Source organism: Cimex lectularius, unplaced genomic scaffold (assembly GCF_000648675.2).
Source record: "Cimex lectularius strain Harlan isolate CLEC.00 unplaced genomic scaffold, Clec_2.1 scaffold152, whole genome shotgun sequence".
In the NCBI taxonomy this organism is placed as follows: domain Eukaryota; kingdom Metazoa; phylum Arthropoda; class Insecta; order Hemiptera; family Cimicidae; genus Cimex; species Cimex lectularius.
The window spans coordinates 34,273-50,976 of NW_019392749.1; positions in this window are offsets into that span (position 1 = coordinate 34,273).

Sequence of the window (16,704 nt, forward strand, 5' to 3'; positions counted from 1 at the left end):
TTAGTATGAATATTCTTAGAATGATAAGCCCGTTTTATGATTAATTACTTGTAATAAATTTATATATTTTTGTAAAAGTGTGTATATGTTTATATCCGTATATAAATAAATATGATTATAATGTACGACAGTTTGCCATCATGTACTTTTTTACTTATACAATAATGTAATTTAGCATTGCATATAGTTAACAATGTATGTTATATATTAACTATTATTTACTTTTTTGTTCATTTTAGAATCAGTCGACGATTTTAAATCAGCGCGAAACTGATGGATAAATTGACTGTCAGCATCTTTTACAAATAAGCATCTGTTAGGGGAAGTTAACTGGAAAACTTTGATTAAAGTCCATGAAAATAAGCAAGTCATAAATAAGCCTAGCTCGTCAAAACATTCGCTTTAAGTAGTTTGGCAAATAGAGAGTTGTAAAAAATAACAAGGCCCGAGTAAAATAATGGAAGGGCGTGGGTTTGACGCAGGGGGCCGTCGACGGATAGGGAGCTCCTCACAGTCCCTCCCTGAAATTGGATTAATGAACCGTTCTCAGGCAACACCGCTTCCCTCTTCTGGGATCTTTAATCACCAGCTCCTTTAACTCGCTCAACGTCTACGTGATCTCAATTCAGCACAGCTGGTAAATAAACATTCTTTTCATGCGAAAGCCGAGCAGCAGATTGTAAACATGTAACACACAATCTTTTATGGAAGCGTTGAAAGTTTTTAGAAAAGAGTCAGCGTTTCAGACCCTAACGAAAACATGGGAAACATCTAGAAAATAATCTTTGTTTTCTTAAGTTGAATACACAGAGGGTCCATTTTCCGACGCAACGTAGGAAAAGCCATGCAGCACATGATTAAATCTAATCGTCCGTTTTATGGGGAATCAGAATAAAGAATGGCCCATTGACGCTGCTGAGGATTGGCCGATGAACCTGAAACAAACTAAATAAGAATCTGTTGGAGCACATGGGTTTTCTTTTCTCCGCCAACCATTTAAATCAAATTTCTCAGTTGAACTGTCATGGTGTCTTCAAAACATGTTTGTATAGCACGCTACGAGTGGTTTATCTTTACTTTAGATCTTATATGTCAAACACATATAAGATCATATAAAGTAAGACGTCGAGAGACGTTCCTTCTCGTTCGTTCCTCGCTGTTCTTTTCTATCTCCTGAAAAACTAATTTCACATCTCTGCCAGATTCAGAGTTGTTAATCACTTGCATACCTGGGGGGAGGAACTGTTTAAATTTTTCTGCCCCGCCACGAAAACCTAAACCACCGAAATATTGCGGGCTTTCTTTGAGTTATCTGCGAGGTGATGTAATTCGGCCGTTAATTTTGGTATACCTATCACAGAAATCACAGAGACACGCAGATGTTGGCGAAATGTGAAAGGTGATGAGAGACCAACCCAGCGAGGGTATGTACGCCAAAATGATTGGGCTTTACTCCCCCTATCGTTTGTCTGCGTTTGGCGAAAGAACCGTATCAATGGACAGATTCATCAGATTGCTCAACGGACCAGATTGGACGCACTTAGTAAATTATGCTAAAGCGGCCTGGGCTTATTCAAGGTTAATAGTAAACTATTTTAATTAGTAATTCTCTTTTCTTTTTCTCTTTTACTGCCCATCTCTTTTCCCCCGCTCTTTCCCTTGATATTTGGTGTTTCTGTTTCTCCGGTCTCAGCTCCGCTCATTGATTTTTACTTCCCTGTTTTGTGTCCTTTTGATTTAGTATTTTGTTATAGATATTACATTTAGCATATATTTAATTTAATGCATTTGTACGTTTATTTTATAGGATTAGTCAATAATTAATCCAAGCTCCGGCAGACGGTTACCTTGCCGTATTAAGTTTATTTTCTTGTCTGAATTATATGTAATTTTTTTATTTTATTCTTGATTATGGAAAATTATGGAAACACCAGTTAATCCTAAGTGGAGTACATTTTGAATTAAGGGTTAGGTGTGCCAGTGGCTACAGAAAAAAACGTTTTCATTAAAAAATTAACAGGATTGCACCAGAGTCGTTTTAAGCATGCGTGCATTGAACGAAAAATCCATCACCGTGTCAACTCTGAAAGGAGCTGGACTGTGAAAAGATGAATTGCACAATGATAACAGGAGTATTCGCACAAACTTTGCTAATCGTGTTTATTGCCTGTTATAATTGAGAGGTTTCGTGACTTACGTGTACTATCAATGGTGCACATGATTCTAGTTCTGTCTGTACCCTATGGTTTGCTTAATGGCGTGCCAAAGCTCTTTCATAATTTTTTTAAGTTGGGCTTTGCTCTACTTGCCAAACGTCAATTGCTTTTTATGGAAGTAGGTAGTAAACTTTGCTAGATTCCTGGGTTTCAGGTCAATAAGCACTTGATCTGATGTTTTTTTGGTGAGGCGGCTTTTGTATACATGTTTCCTTGCTCAGGTTTGAAAAGTTTTTGAGAGGTATTGGTTTGGATACATGTCACGCTAGAAGTTCAAAATTCCGGCATCGTGTAATTGTATTGATTGTATTTAAATGATCATGTCAATTCTTGTATTGGACAGGAGATTTTACAATGCGAATCAAGTACATACACAGCTCAGTTATTTTTAGAAGACTTGCTCAGATTTTAAAAAAACAACGAGAAAATCAAAATGATCGGAAAAAGTCAACTACCGGTACATCAAAAATAATATGAATAATCACATGGAACGCTTAAGGTTAAACAGGAACTGTCAAAACGTGCTTCTCGGTTTACAGGCACAGACTTAAGAAATTTTTTCAAAACTCAAGAAAACATGTTCTCGTATACAATTTTATTTTAAGAAATTTATACAATTTCTAAAGGAAAGGTTTATTTATTTATTTATTTATTCCATCGGTATACCAAACTGAAATCTAAAATACGACGTAATTTCTTAGAAACATATTTATCGTGCACCGTATATGTAAAATTTTTCAATGTTAATTGACGCAAGGGTGAGATTTTACGGAAAAATAATATTTTAAACCTGATAAACCACAATGGTCGGAAAAGAGTGATTCATCATCCTGCAAATCTAGGGAAGAAATCTCACAATAAAATAATAGAAACATTAACGGTTTATTGTATATACCTCAATTCTTCAATCTTCTTGGTTCTACGAGAAAGTGGATAACCAACGATTTTTAAACATAGGCTGCTGCTGGGAGTAAGCCAAAATTGGATAACGTAAACGAAGTCGTTAAAAAACATGGAAGTTGTTAACTTTCCTCCTTTAACTTTTCAACTTACGAAACACAAAGAAGTACGCTGTGAGAGAAAAATCGTTAAATCTGAGGGTTTTTTAGAAAAAAGGGGAGAACTCTGTTCGGATTGGATCCATGAAGGAATGGGAGAGCATGGAAGGGACAAGAAATGGGCCGATTGCTCCCTGCCCGGGGCTTGCTCTAAATTAGCTTAGCTTCCTCACACCCTCTTTTACATGATTTCCCCTAACTTGATGCCATCCGGGAATTCGGACAAGTTGAGCCAATGAAGAACCCTCGAGGGAACTCGTGTCACACGTGTTACACTCCGACTAACCTCTCGAATCAATCGACTCGATAATTAACCGAGTTAGTCAAATATAAGTTCTAATTTTGCATGTAAATCCCTTGTCTACGAGAACTTACAACATACGGTATAAAGAAAAAACAGGACTTTGGTTAAAATTTAACATTGAAACAAGAATAGTTAGTCAGAATCGCTGGCATCACATCACACAGACATATCAGCTTTATTTAACAACTTCAATCTATTTCAACTAAACTTATGCTACATAAATGCAATAATAACATTGTAAATATAAATTAATGTAATTATGCGCAATACGTAGCCTTGATCGTTTCTGATAAACTTGGTTCTCTGTCAAACGCGTTTCGTCACTTCACCATCTTTTTTTTATAATTTGAAGTACATTACAACTACCTTCAACTAGGTAATGAATAACTATGAGCAAGGTAATATACACAAAACTAAAACCAAGAGTGAAGAAAACACCCATTGTTTATTACTCCAATGTTTCTGTATTGTCTGTTTAATTGATACTTGTGTCATTATCACTTTCACTATCATCACCATCACTTCCTAGAAGATCTCGCGGCCATTGTCTCTTCAATCGGCGGGGAGGGTTTGAGGGGATTCGTCGGGATGCGAGGTTTCTGATGTGCTGATTTAACGTAGTTTGGAGGTTTATATGATATGTACGGTAACGGGAACGGATTTCATCTTGAACGAAAGGGAATATGTAAGTCTGTACATGTAAGTTCGATACATAAAATGGAGTATGTAGTATTTAACGTTGTGTTAAGTACTGGGCCGATGTCATAACCTCCTGACGTCTCAGTCGTGTGTGAGGATTCCTCGTCAGGCGTTTGTCGATGTACAGTCCGAGTTTTTGCACCTTGTGCGCAGTTGGGTGGGGAATATTATTTATGAAAATGGGGGGGGGGATTTTTTTATGGAGAGTGAAGGTAATGAGGGTGGATTTGTCTATGTTAAATTTTATCCGTTTCTTTTAACACAAGACTCTAGTAGTGTGAGTTGTTGGAGGTTTCGAGTGGAAATGACAAGGTTGCAAGAGAATTGCTGTATCGTCTGCAAATGTGAATGAGGCGGTTTCGGAATGTAATGGCATGTCAGCTATGAACACCTGGTATAGTCTGGAGCCAGAACGCTACCCTGAGACCATCTTGAGTCTTAAGTGGTGGGTTTGGGTGTTAGTTTTTCCCCATTGATAAAATACATACAATTGCTAAACCAAACAAACTTCGTCAATTTCAAATAACATATCGGCCTATCAGTTCATTACCCCATTCTAAATCTGATAATATTCTGGGCAAATGCCAACTTAAACGCCTTCATCCCATGGTATGGTATAAGGATACTAGGAAGCGGGGTTTGTACTCTCCAAGCTTTGCAGCCTTATGGCATATTGTACCTTCCAAGTTCCTTAGTTCAGTGCAATAGACTTAATCCTTCTTCTTAGAAGTATCAGGTCATTACTGGCATTGCTTCAATTTCATTCCTTAGATTTAGGTTAAATCTCCCGTGAGCTGTTTCTTCGCATTCGAAGATGATACCGAAGATATTCATCCCAAACCCTTGAATCTTATGATATCAAACTGTCAGTTTGGTTTTCCTACAGAAATTCCATCAGGTTGTACGTTTCATATTGAATATAATGCTGTGATGTTTTTTCCTGGAGACATTTGTCAAGATTTAGCAAGATGAATAGGTTCTTCAAGCCCAAGAGTGCCACAGGCGGTACAATTGACATTTACGCCGGTCAATGACGCTCAGATCACCAGGCAGGGGCTGATGGAAGAAAATAACTATTTTCTCTAATAACTATTCCGGCCTCTGCAGGTGGATAATCCTTCCACTTATCCGAGGCTTGTGAGAGTCATGCACTTTTTTTATTTTCCCAATTAATGCCAGTGTCTCCGAGGAAGTGCCCTAGGTCCTATCCTTCACCCCATGCACGTAAACTTTCTACTATTACTCTAACAGTAATGTCTCTCCTCCCTTCAATCATCAGGTGGTTGTCAATGCTGGGTTAGAATATGATAAAGGAAATGAAATATAAAAATCAATACTAAAAGCATTTACTCTCCTGAAGATTTTAACAGCATCTGTTTACCTTAGTTTGATGCATGCCACAAGAGATTTTCCACGGACAAGATAGTTCAAAAAGACACTACCAACTCATTCCGCACGACTTTACAATATTCAAACAAAAATTATTTCTTTTAAATTTATTTATTTATCTAGGATGCAATAACTCTTTAAGGGCGCAGTATATTACACCCGAATGATACTTCTACATTTATTCTTTGTATTTTGTAATTTGAGGTTGGAGAGTAGAAACCCTTTTGTTTTCTTAATTATGAACTATTACTCAAATTACTCCCATAATTAATTTGGGAAACCGAAGGTTTTCTGTTTTAACAAAGGTAAAATGAAGGCCCAATCTGAGCTATTTGATAACTAGAACACACGCCATCTATCAAAAGTTAGTTGTTAAAATAGAACTGTTAGATCAAATAAACTTAACCTATACAGTTCCAGGTTTTGATCAAATATTTGTGTAAGCTGTCCCTATTTTTCCCCGATAGGATTTCCCTATTCTCCTCAATAGTGAGCGTCCCTTTTTCAAGATAAACATTTCCAAATTCATTTAATTTATGGCACACACAACATTCAAATGTAAACGATCCTCTCTTGCATTCATACTGAATAAAAAACAATCGTTTTTTTTTATTTTAATTCACTTTACTAAATAATTCATAAGTAATTTACTTAATAGTGTTCACACGAGGCTTTGTGTATGTGCTGAATGTTAACAATATCCTTTGAATTACTTAGTTAATTACTTTTTAATTTATTTTTTACAGATTGTTGTTGTGCTTGAGAAGATCGACTAACTGTGAATTTTATTAGGTTATTTGGCCAAACCGGGGTTTCAGCCAATAAAAACGATATAACCTACATATCCTAACGGTGTATTGCTATTGTCCTATTGTAAAAGACTATTGCTAAAAGTGGAGTACAAGCAGAAGCAAACTGTGAAAAGCAAAAAAACTGTGAAAAATGTGTATTAAAATAACGGTCTTGCTTTCCACTTTACTTCAACAACAATGAGCTATCATTTGTTTAATGCCTACTTCTACATATGTACTGCCAATCAACGAGGTAGGAATATACCTACAACACACTGACATGGAAGCCCCACATAAGAGACAACAACTTAATTGCATACTGGGATAACTGAGATAACCTTTAAGGCTGAAATCAGTTTAGACAAAAATCATTACCTCTATTCAAAACATTACTGCCACAACTGTGAACATACGAGGGGGAACTGTGGGGCATCCAATATCCAGTATATCCAATCTTTCCAAACATTTAAGAAAGATTTGGTATAGATTAATTACTTTAAAATTCACTGTATAATTTTTTCGTATTATATCTATACGGTTTACGTAAAATAATGTAAAAAATTGTTTATAGTTACATCCAGAGTCTTAGTGCAGCATTTATTAGTACCACCCCATGAAACAATACCATAGGCTGTTAAGGATTGTGCAAGAGAAAAATATATTGTCTTAAGAGTTCAATTTTAATAAAGTTGCGTAAAATTCTAAATTTATAAAAGAGCTTTCTCAGATGGAAAACCAAAGAAACCATATGTAAATTAAATCTCAAATTTGATCCAATGTCACATCAAGATATCTAACACCGCAAGCAACAGGGATAGGAAGTGAAATGATGATTATCATCACAATATCAAAAGCAAATTTTATATTATTAATATTTATTTTATTTTTCAATGAAAAGTGTAATGCATTACATTTTTTGTGTTTAAAAGTAGAAAGTGGCAGTTTTATCAAAAATTAATCATTTTCATGTGTATAGTTTTAGTTAAATTAATTAAATTATCAGCAGAGAAAATAATACCAGTATCGTCTACACAACAAAATATTTTTCCAGAGAATTTAATTTTCAAAAAATTATTAATATATAAAAGAAATAAAATTGGGCCTAAGTCTGTACCTTGTGGTACTCCCGATACAACGCGTAAAGAAAAGCTATAAACTGTTCCACCTTTGTGACTAGAGTTCAAGTCATAATATATTTACATAAAATAATGATAGTTGTATTAGCACAGTTAAAATTATTTAGTAAAACCAACCCATATTGTATTACAAATCTCTCTCTTTGCTAAGGAAACTAGATAATCAATTCCGCTCTATTTTTATATACTTCTTATTGATTATTTTTTCTTACATATTTATGTGTTATACGAATTGGCGCTAATTTCTCACCATTGTTCCGTTACTGTGATCTTAAAAAGGTATTCGATCTCGAAATGGATTTTATGGATTTTGAACAATTAGTTTCTCAACCGCAGAAGACTAGAACTAAATCCCATTTTAGACGATAAGTCAAAGTTTACGAGAACCCAACATTTCACAGTTTAAAATCATTTACGGTTGTTAAAAGTCAACGTCCGTCTTCTTGCCGGATATGAAGTTGGTGTCGGTTGAAGGCGGGTTTACGGATTTGTTGGTGTCGATGGAATCGGAGTTATATAACAGATGTACTTGACCTGGAACGAGGTTCTGTTTACAATGCAGAGCGACGCTCTTTGCTCAATATCGTGTTTCGAGTCTTGTCAAACACCGCCCAAAAAGATTTCCAACGCTCCTCTCCTTCCAATCGACACCCCTTGGAAATCATTTCCGTTTATAACCTAGAAAGGGATTAAGGCATAAATTCTAATTCTATCTCCAAATTGCATAAGCCCAAAATCATTTGTGAATATTATAAATCAATTTGTAATGTGTTACAATGTCTTAAATATATCGTATATTTTAAAATAACTGTGATTATCCAGTGGTTTAATGACCAAAATGTTCGGTGAGCTACAACACCTTCAGTAAGAATTTCATATTTTGGTAGTGTATGCTTACGTACATCATAATTGGTTTTAAAAAATCAATGATAGTTACAAAACACAATTTTCTTTAAATCGACACTTTTCAATCAAAAACAAAAATTTATACAAAAAATTATTCTAATCACGTTTTCTCGCTTTTAACCGGTACTTGTACCAATTTTAAGCGATATCGATTTTAGTAATAAGCTTTTACCTGAAGATTCCACTTAAAATTGATGCCTTCTCTGTGAGAGTTAATCTCCATAAATCCAAACAGATTTATGTAACCTCATGAATAGTTAGTGAATTCATTGGATCTAGGAGTATTAGACGACCTATTTCGGCTTAAATTGCCACCGCAATTAATCTGTACTCTATTAGTAGTCTAGTCCTGTCTATTAAATTACATATTTATTTAGTACATCTAACCATTACGTACATTCTGAAACCATACAATTAGGTGAAAAATGCATATTTTTATAATTTGAATTTTAAATAATTCTTGAAATACTGTTTGACCCCTCAATCAATATTCAATCAATCAGTGAACTAAGCAAAGAACATGTTAAGACTATGTCAAATTTCAGTATACGAGGGAGGACAACTGGTTCCAACTGAGTCCACCACTTTGAGTTTTGACAAAATTGTAATTTTGGTTTTAAGAAGTGGATACAAATCGAACATCAATAAATCAACTCCCATGATTAACCATATACTCTTAAAACTGCCAATACCTTCTTTATTTCTTGTGATATACAGCTTTTCTAATGATTTTATGTTTTATTGATGACTGATGAAAAAATCGAGCATAAGCGGCCAGGGTAGTCAGATTGTAAGAACCACGATCCTGACGTCTGCTTAAGTTTGACTACGATAAAAATCATATAGATTCAAATAAACAAAAAAATATGAGAATTCGATTCTTTTGTTTTTCTTTCCGAGTGTATATAGATTTTATCAACAAACTAAATAATTTAAATGCTTTGAGCTGGGAAAAAAACGAGATTCGTCATTTTACAGACATACTTTTATGCTATCTCTCGACACAATTTATATAGCTTTGTTAACAACATATCTATGAATATTAAAGAACTGAATCATCTATTAAAAGTAATTGTGAAAATGTTAATTCATACCAAGCAAACATGTACTTTATAGCAAGCAAAACATGTTGTAAATATATTTAAATAAAAATCTAACTAATTTTTCATTAACTATTAATCTTAATGAAAAAATCGCTGCCAATTATGTGATAGTTTAATATTTTGTAAGTCAGTTTATTAACAACTGGAATGCGATGAAATTGATTTGTTATGTCATAATCCTAATCATTATAGCAGTTTTAAAAACCACGGTTATGGTGATACTTCACAGTTAGTCACCATGTTTTCCGATGACTTATTCTTTTGTAAAAATTAGAAACTACCACAAATAGTATGTTGCTTACAAACAAAACTAAAGCGATTTTGAAATGACTAACTTCTATTAATTAGTGTTTGAGTAGAAGAGAAAATTTCAAAACAGCCTTGCATTTAAAACTGGTGTGTAAAGTTTTTTTCCAAAAGTCCAGGTTCAGGTCGGATAAAACGGTGCACAGGAAGAGTAAATCCACTTCTGTTACATTACTGAAATAGGCTGAGAATGCTCATTAGAGAGAATTAGAACCTGGGCAGGTGCAGACTGAATTCTTGTGGCATTGTGTTATACCAAACCCGATCAATTCATACTTCAACGAAGTTTTAATTAATTACCAGTAGAGCTGATACGTCAACAAGATTCAAGCGCACTTTCAACTTTGGTTCATTCAGCTGTCAATATTGCAAGGCCACGGTAATAATGATTTATAATTACATTTCAGTTAAAATTAACCGAGATTTTAAACTGCTCGAAAATGAATATTGGTAATTTATCCTTATTATATTAATTTGAACCGATATTTCCTGTTAGGTAGATAAAACAAAATAGAAAATCTAGAGACTGTACCTACCAACGGGAGGACTGGTAGCGCATCTCAGCGCATTACGACGCCAACGGACAACGGAAATATTACAAGATGTTTCGCCAAGACTTTTATCAACCCAAACGATTTTTAATCCTTTGTGGCATGCGTTCCCAAATACTCGGTCGTCCTTAAAAGGACAATGAGGATTGTTAACGTCCGTACCTGGCACATGGCCTTACCGGACGTTTTGATTCTCAAGATGAGAGATGACGCACCACCGCTCACGATTGAATGTGTGTTACAGCACAAGCGTTGGTGTAGAAGCTGTCCCAGCCTCGAGGGGCCAAGACAAACCTCACACCCCGCTTGCCCAATCCGAGTGGTTGGGTCTGCATTAAGCATCAGACGGTATGCCGCGCGTAAAGAGCTACCCACGGTGGCTGAAATGCTTCAGCCTGGTCTTCCACGCACTCCCTTGATAGAGAGACCAATCTCCAGGAGTATTGAGGCTCCTCCAACGTAAGAACTTCCGGATCCGCTCCTGCCGCGGTTTTGTTAAAAGTGGAATTGCTAACCTCCCCCGTCTATGCAGACAGAATCTAGTCCTGACACTGACTTTTTTATCTCAAACAATACCTTTCATAAATATTAATTAATTGTAAATTAGAACGTTTGTAAAAAAGTCGTGCAAGAGCTCTATATCGTGTCATAACCTGTTGACGTTTTAGTCGTGTGTGAAGATTCCACGTCAGGCGTTTGTCGATGCACAGTCCGAGTTACCGCACCTTGTCCGCAGTTGGGAGGGGAATATTATTTAAGAAAACAGGGGGGTTCTTTTTACGGAGAGAGAAGGTAATGTGGGTGGATTTGTCTATGTTAAATTTTAACCTCCTTTTTTACGCCAAGACTCTAGAAGTATAAGGTGTTGCTGGAGATTTCGAGTGAAAATGACAAGGTCGCAGTTGTTAGAGAGAATTGCTGTATCGTCTGCAAATGTGAATATGGTGGTGTGATGATATATGATAGATGATGTGATGGCATGTCAGGTGTGAACACCTCGTATACTGTAGGGACTAGAACGCTACCCTGAGGAACACCAGCATGTATAGGGAAATATGCTGAGAGGGAATGGCCTTCGATGACTTGGAAGAATCGGTCAGTGAGGTAACTGCAGTATGAGATAGTGGGTGGATGGAAGGATGCCATTGAGCATAAACAACAGGCCCGGGTGCCAAGCTCGATCAAAAGTTGGCTTACGTCAAGAAAGGCCCCAGAACAGCATTGTCCCATCTCAAGTGAGGAGGAATTATACGCGGTGACACTGTTGGACCGTTGAGTGATTGTTGCGAAAAAATGAAAATTTAGAATCGGAAGAATTCTTTTCAATAGGAGTTTTTCTAAAATTTTACCCAAAGTGGCCTGTATGAAGCAGTACAAAGAGTTGGCTTTTTTTGCCTTAGGGCACATTCTAATATAAGAGTGCTTCCAAGCTATAGTGTATAGTGTAAGTAGGTTGTACGAAGAACAGAAATAGGTATGTAATGAGTATGACGGCCTTTTTGGGAAGGTGTTGGAGAATGTTTGGGGAAATAAGATCAAAACCTGGAGCTTTCTTTGATTTTAGGTATTGTATGGTAGAATGAACGTCAGAAGGTGAAAAAGCGTTAGGAGGTAGGATCGTTCCCACTTAATTTAAATTAAGAGAAACTAGAAAAGCTTATTCGCCAGTTGAAGAAATATGCAGTAAAGTTAACACTTTAACGAACATTTGACATGTCACAACCTAATAAAACGTTGACATTGACTTGCTTAGAAAGTAAATCGATAAATAAAAGTAAATTTGATCGAAGAGAACGAACACAAATCTTATTCATTCAGACTAAGTGACATGTGTTAGTGGGGATTCGATTGCAAGCCGAGCTCAGATGTTCCAATGGAGCAGAGAGTAGTTATCGACAAATAATCACCACCAGCTGTGGACGACGCCAATAAACGTTGCCTCCTTTCAGCCCAATTGCCAACAAATGGTTATTAAATAAAAAGTTTTCTTTATTGCAATATTTATTAGGTTTTGTCCTATCTCGGTCTTTCTTCTTTTCCCCAATCTTTCCTCGCTTTGATTTTTCAATTAAATATAAAACGTCCACGAGCTACTACAGGAGTGAAGGTAGAACACGAATAGAAATGTACATAATTCACAATCAATTATCTCTTACAATAAATCAATACAATAAACAATGGGAACTATTGTACAAAAGGACAGATGGTTTAGAAATTTAATTGTTTCGTCGAGTGAGAGTTGGTGGAAGTCCTCAGAATAGTGATGAAAAGGTTGCGCAAATTTTCAAATTGAGTAACACCGATCTTATCCCCACTAGTTGACGCATGATAATTAAGGTAGTCCCAAGTTAAATTGAATCAAGTAACCGATTTTAAGATTTATAGAATCCATTTAATTTTTCTTCCCTCTTTATACTTATAACTAATTTTTTTAAATAATTTCAGGTACGACTCATCATGGGTTTGATATAGTTAAAGGAAAACTCAGTTAAGAAATTGATTCATGAACAACATAATATCGATGTTCTTAAACAATCCTTAAAGTTAAACGTTTATCAGGGGCGGTATGCTGATATCTTGGATGGAGAACATCTGCTGCCAAATGATCGTGCCAAATCCATCATCAACATATTCCTCAATCACATGGGCCCGGAAGGCGGCAGTTTGGGTCATAAAGAAATAATACAGAACCCTCATTGTTGGAGTGTATCCTGAAAAAATAAAAGATTTTTCTATTTTGTTGGTCTTTAATATTTCCTTAACAATGAACTAGATTATCGACCTGCTGGATACAAGAAGTCTTTTCAGAGGATCTTCGGAAGAGGTCAAAACTGATAGGTTGGGATCCATTTCGGTCTTTGCAGGTCTCCTAAATGAATACAGGATTTCTAAGCAAAGGAGGGAAAGTAGAACATCGCCCTAGTGGCGGATTTTATGTTAACTAGGAGAAAAAACGATAATTTCCCGTATCCTTTGTTTCCCCTCGTCGTAGAGATTGTTTTTATCGGTTTTTATTGATTTGATCTGTGATCCTACTTTATTGTTATTTAAATTTTAAAATAAGTTAATGGTATATATATATATATATTTGGGAAACGTACTGTGATCATTTGTACCTGAAAAACTAAAAAAAGATGGATTTTATTGGTTTTTTAGACTTATATGATGTAACCTTTCTCGACCACGTTTTTTAACTTTATTTTTACTGTAATTTTAGCTATAATTTTTAATTGTTAATGTATTCCTTTTAAATCAATATTTAGATGCTGAGCCGAAAAAAACATAATGTACTTCTGTGCCCAAAGCACCATGTTGTTTAATTTCCTATTAAGGTTTTAAAGTAAGATATCCAATTATTGTTCTAATTATTGTTTTTTCATGTTTTAATTGTTTGTTTATATGATAATAAAACAGGCCCTGAAGATGACAGTATAAAACTGTCGAAAGCTCGGCGAAAACCGTAAAGAAGTTTTCTCTGTTTTGACCTCTTCCGAAGATCCTCTGAAAAGATTTCCTTAACATTTTGAAAATGATTATTTGGAGATGGTGAGATGCGGTTTGGTGTGATGTAGGTTTTAGAAAAACATTTTCTTTATCGTGCCAACCTTTCGTTCTTTATTGACTTTATTATTGTGCCAGTCTGGCACTCTCAACAGGATACACAAGAATGACACAACAACGCAGAAAACAAACACTTTGAACCCTGAAGATGATCTCAATAAAGATCGAAGCGTTAGCGCGATAAAGAAAATCTTTTTCTAAAACCTACGTCACACTAGACTTCATCTCACGATCACCAAATAATCATTAACGGTCACTAAACACCACACATTTTAAAAATGTATGATAACATCTATAAAAGAAAATTTGCAAAAATGGCTGACAACAGCGGACAAATGCTTATGCAGGTAAAAGTATTCCAGTTAAAAAATTGATAATATTTCTATTATAAAACTGATAGCATTCAGAAGACGGAAATGTCTTTTTTCTCCTATTAGAATAAAAATATTTAAAAATGTATTTATAGATCTATATACAGGGTGTTCGGCTCGTGTTACAAACTTTGCCAATAGATTCTACATTCAAAATGAAACCAAAAAGTTTAAATTAATTATGGTCCAAATCTCAGCAGTTTCGGAGTTATTACACCTTTTCTAATTTTTTAAGATTTCAAGACTTTGCTTCAGATAAACAATGATAACTCCACAACTAAAAGGTTTTGTATAAATCCATTGATACCATTGAAAACTAGGCTATATTTTCAATCAGATGTGATCAATATTAAACGTGTAAACGTTCGGAAAATAAGTGTTTAGTTGCGAGAACTTTGAAAAATATATTTTTTTCAAAGTCAAAAAACTTACTATGGTGATTCTAGCCTACTATTTCCAACCCTAGAGACCAGCAAATTTCAGAAAAGGTACTCCATTTAATATCTTTTTAAGTGGTGTAATTTCTTTTTTATTTACTTTTTTTAAAGGTGAAGAAATAGATGGAGGAAAGGAAAAAAACCGTGGCTAACAGATTGGTAAGGTGGAACGATTAATAATAATAAAAAATGAAAAACTTAAATGTAGAATCGACTGGCAAAGTTTGTAACACGAGTAGCCGAACACCCTGTATATTTTTGTTGTAAAGGGAATAATAAATAAGGTCTTGTTGTAAGTATTCATCACAGCCACTCATTACATGTACTCACAAGCTGACCTACCTGCAACTCCAATATCATCACCATCCAAGCATACTGCAATTTCGACCTCTAACTCGAATCCTAACAAACTACCTTCGACAACCAAGAACAGGAAAGAGTGGTGAAAAAAGGGGAGAACAAGACAGAATGAAGAACAAAATCACTGTAGGTTCATAGTGTCAACCTCAACTCTCGAATTTTGAGATGGGAAGTTAGTGTCCGAACGGGGCGAAGTCACGATAGCACAAGTGGTAGAGTAGCGGCGTATTTAGCCGAAGGTCGTGGGTTCGAATCCCGCTCGTGACATTGACTTTTTTATCACAACCAATACCTTTCATAAATATTAATTAATTGAAAAATGTTAATTGGTCAATCGGACCACGAACTGTAACGGTTCTAATTTACCTTTCAAAAATAAAAGGCTGCTTTACAACACATAATTAAGCCGGTATGGACTTACCAACTGGAAGTGTGGAAGTGTGGCAAAACATTGCAATATCCACCGCATTCAAACTGCCCAGTCCTCAATACTACGAAAAATACTAGAAGCTCCATTTTATGTATCAAACCTAACTACACATCTCTATACGCGTCTCTTTCGTTCAAGATGAAATACGTTCCCTTACCGTAAATTTCATAAAAACCTCGCAACTACCGTAAAGCATTCAACTTGAATAAGATAATGAGGGCGGAAGTATTTTTTACTCATTGCATAGCCTGTAACTATGATCAACTTTGAAAATACACCCATTTTATGTAGGTGTTTTCAGATGCCTATTAGTCATCCGGGTTTTATTTTGTCTAGCTTGTGTTTGCCAGTTTTGACGAGAGTTCTTAAACCATGAATTTCCGATGTCTGGCACCTCTTGAGCTCGTCATTTTCCTTTTGTTCTTAGTGGAGGGAAATGGAGGAATTCATGTTTGATCTCTTTATCCCAATAGACATTCGGTCTATAGCTGGTCTTTGCACATCTTCATTGCCTATACTGCTAAAGCAATTTCAGATATCGAGAATGAAAGTAATTATCTAGTAAATGTGTTCTAAAGCAAATTTAATATATTAGATAGTATTTCTAGCATTTCTGCACCTCGCTACTTTTTTTTACATTCTTTCAAAAGGGTTTCACCACTTTATGGTATAATTTTCCAAATGCTGATGTTGATAAGGAGGATATGAGAAAGCTAAGATTCGATATTCTAGACTATATGTGAATTGTTGCATTTTTCCTAGTTTCCTAGTCCGGTTCGACCAACTTGAATAAGACAATGTGGTTGGCAGTTTTCCCCCTCATTGCATAACCTAGAAATGTGGTCATCATTAAATATACCCATGTTTATGTAAGTATTTTACCAGATCACAGTGACCAGTATCCCTATCACTCCCCTGCGTTTTATTCCGTATAGCTGTAGTTTGTCAATTTTGGTGAGGTTTATTATGACTGGCACCTATCTTCTTTCGTTTTGTGATGACCCATTTGGTTATGAAACAGTCTACGCTTGATCAGTAGATCCTCTTTGTCCATATTAGTAATAGCGATGCTCATATATTTCAGAA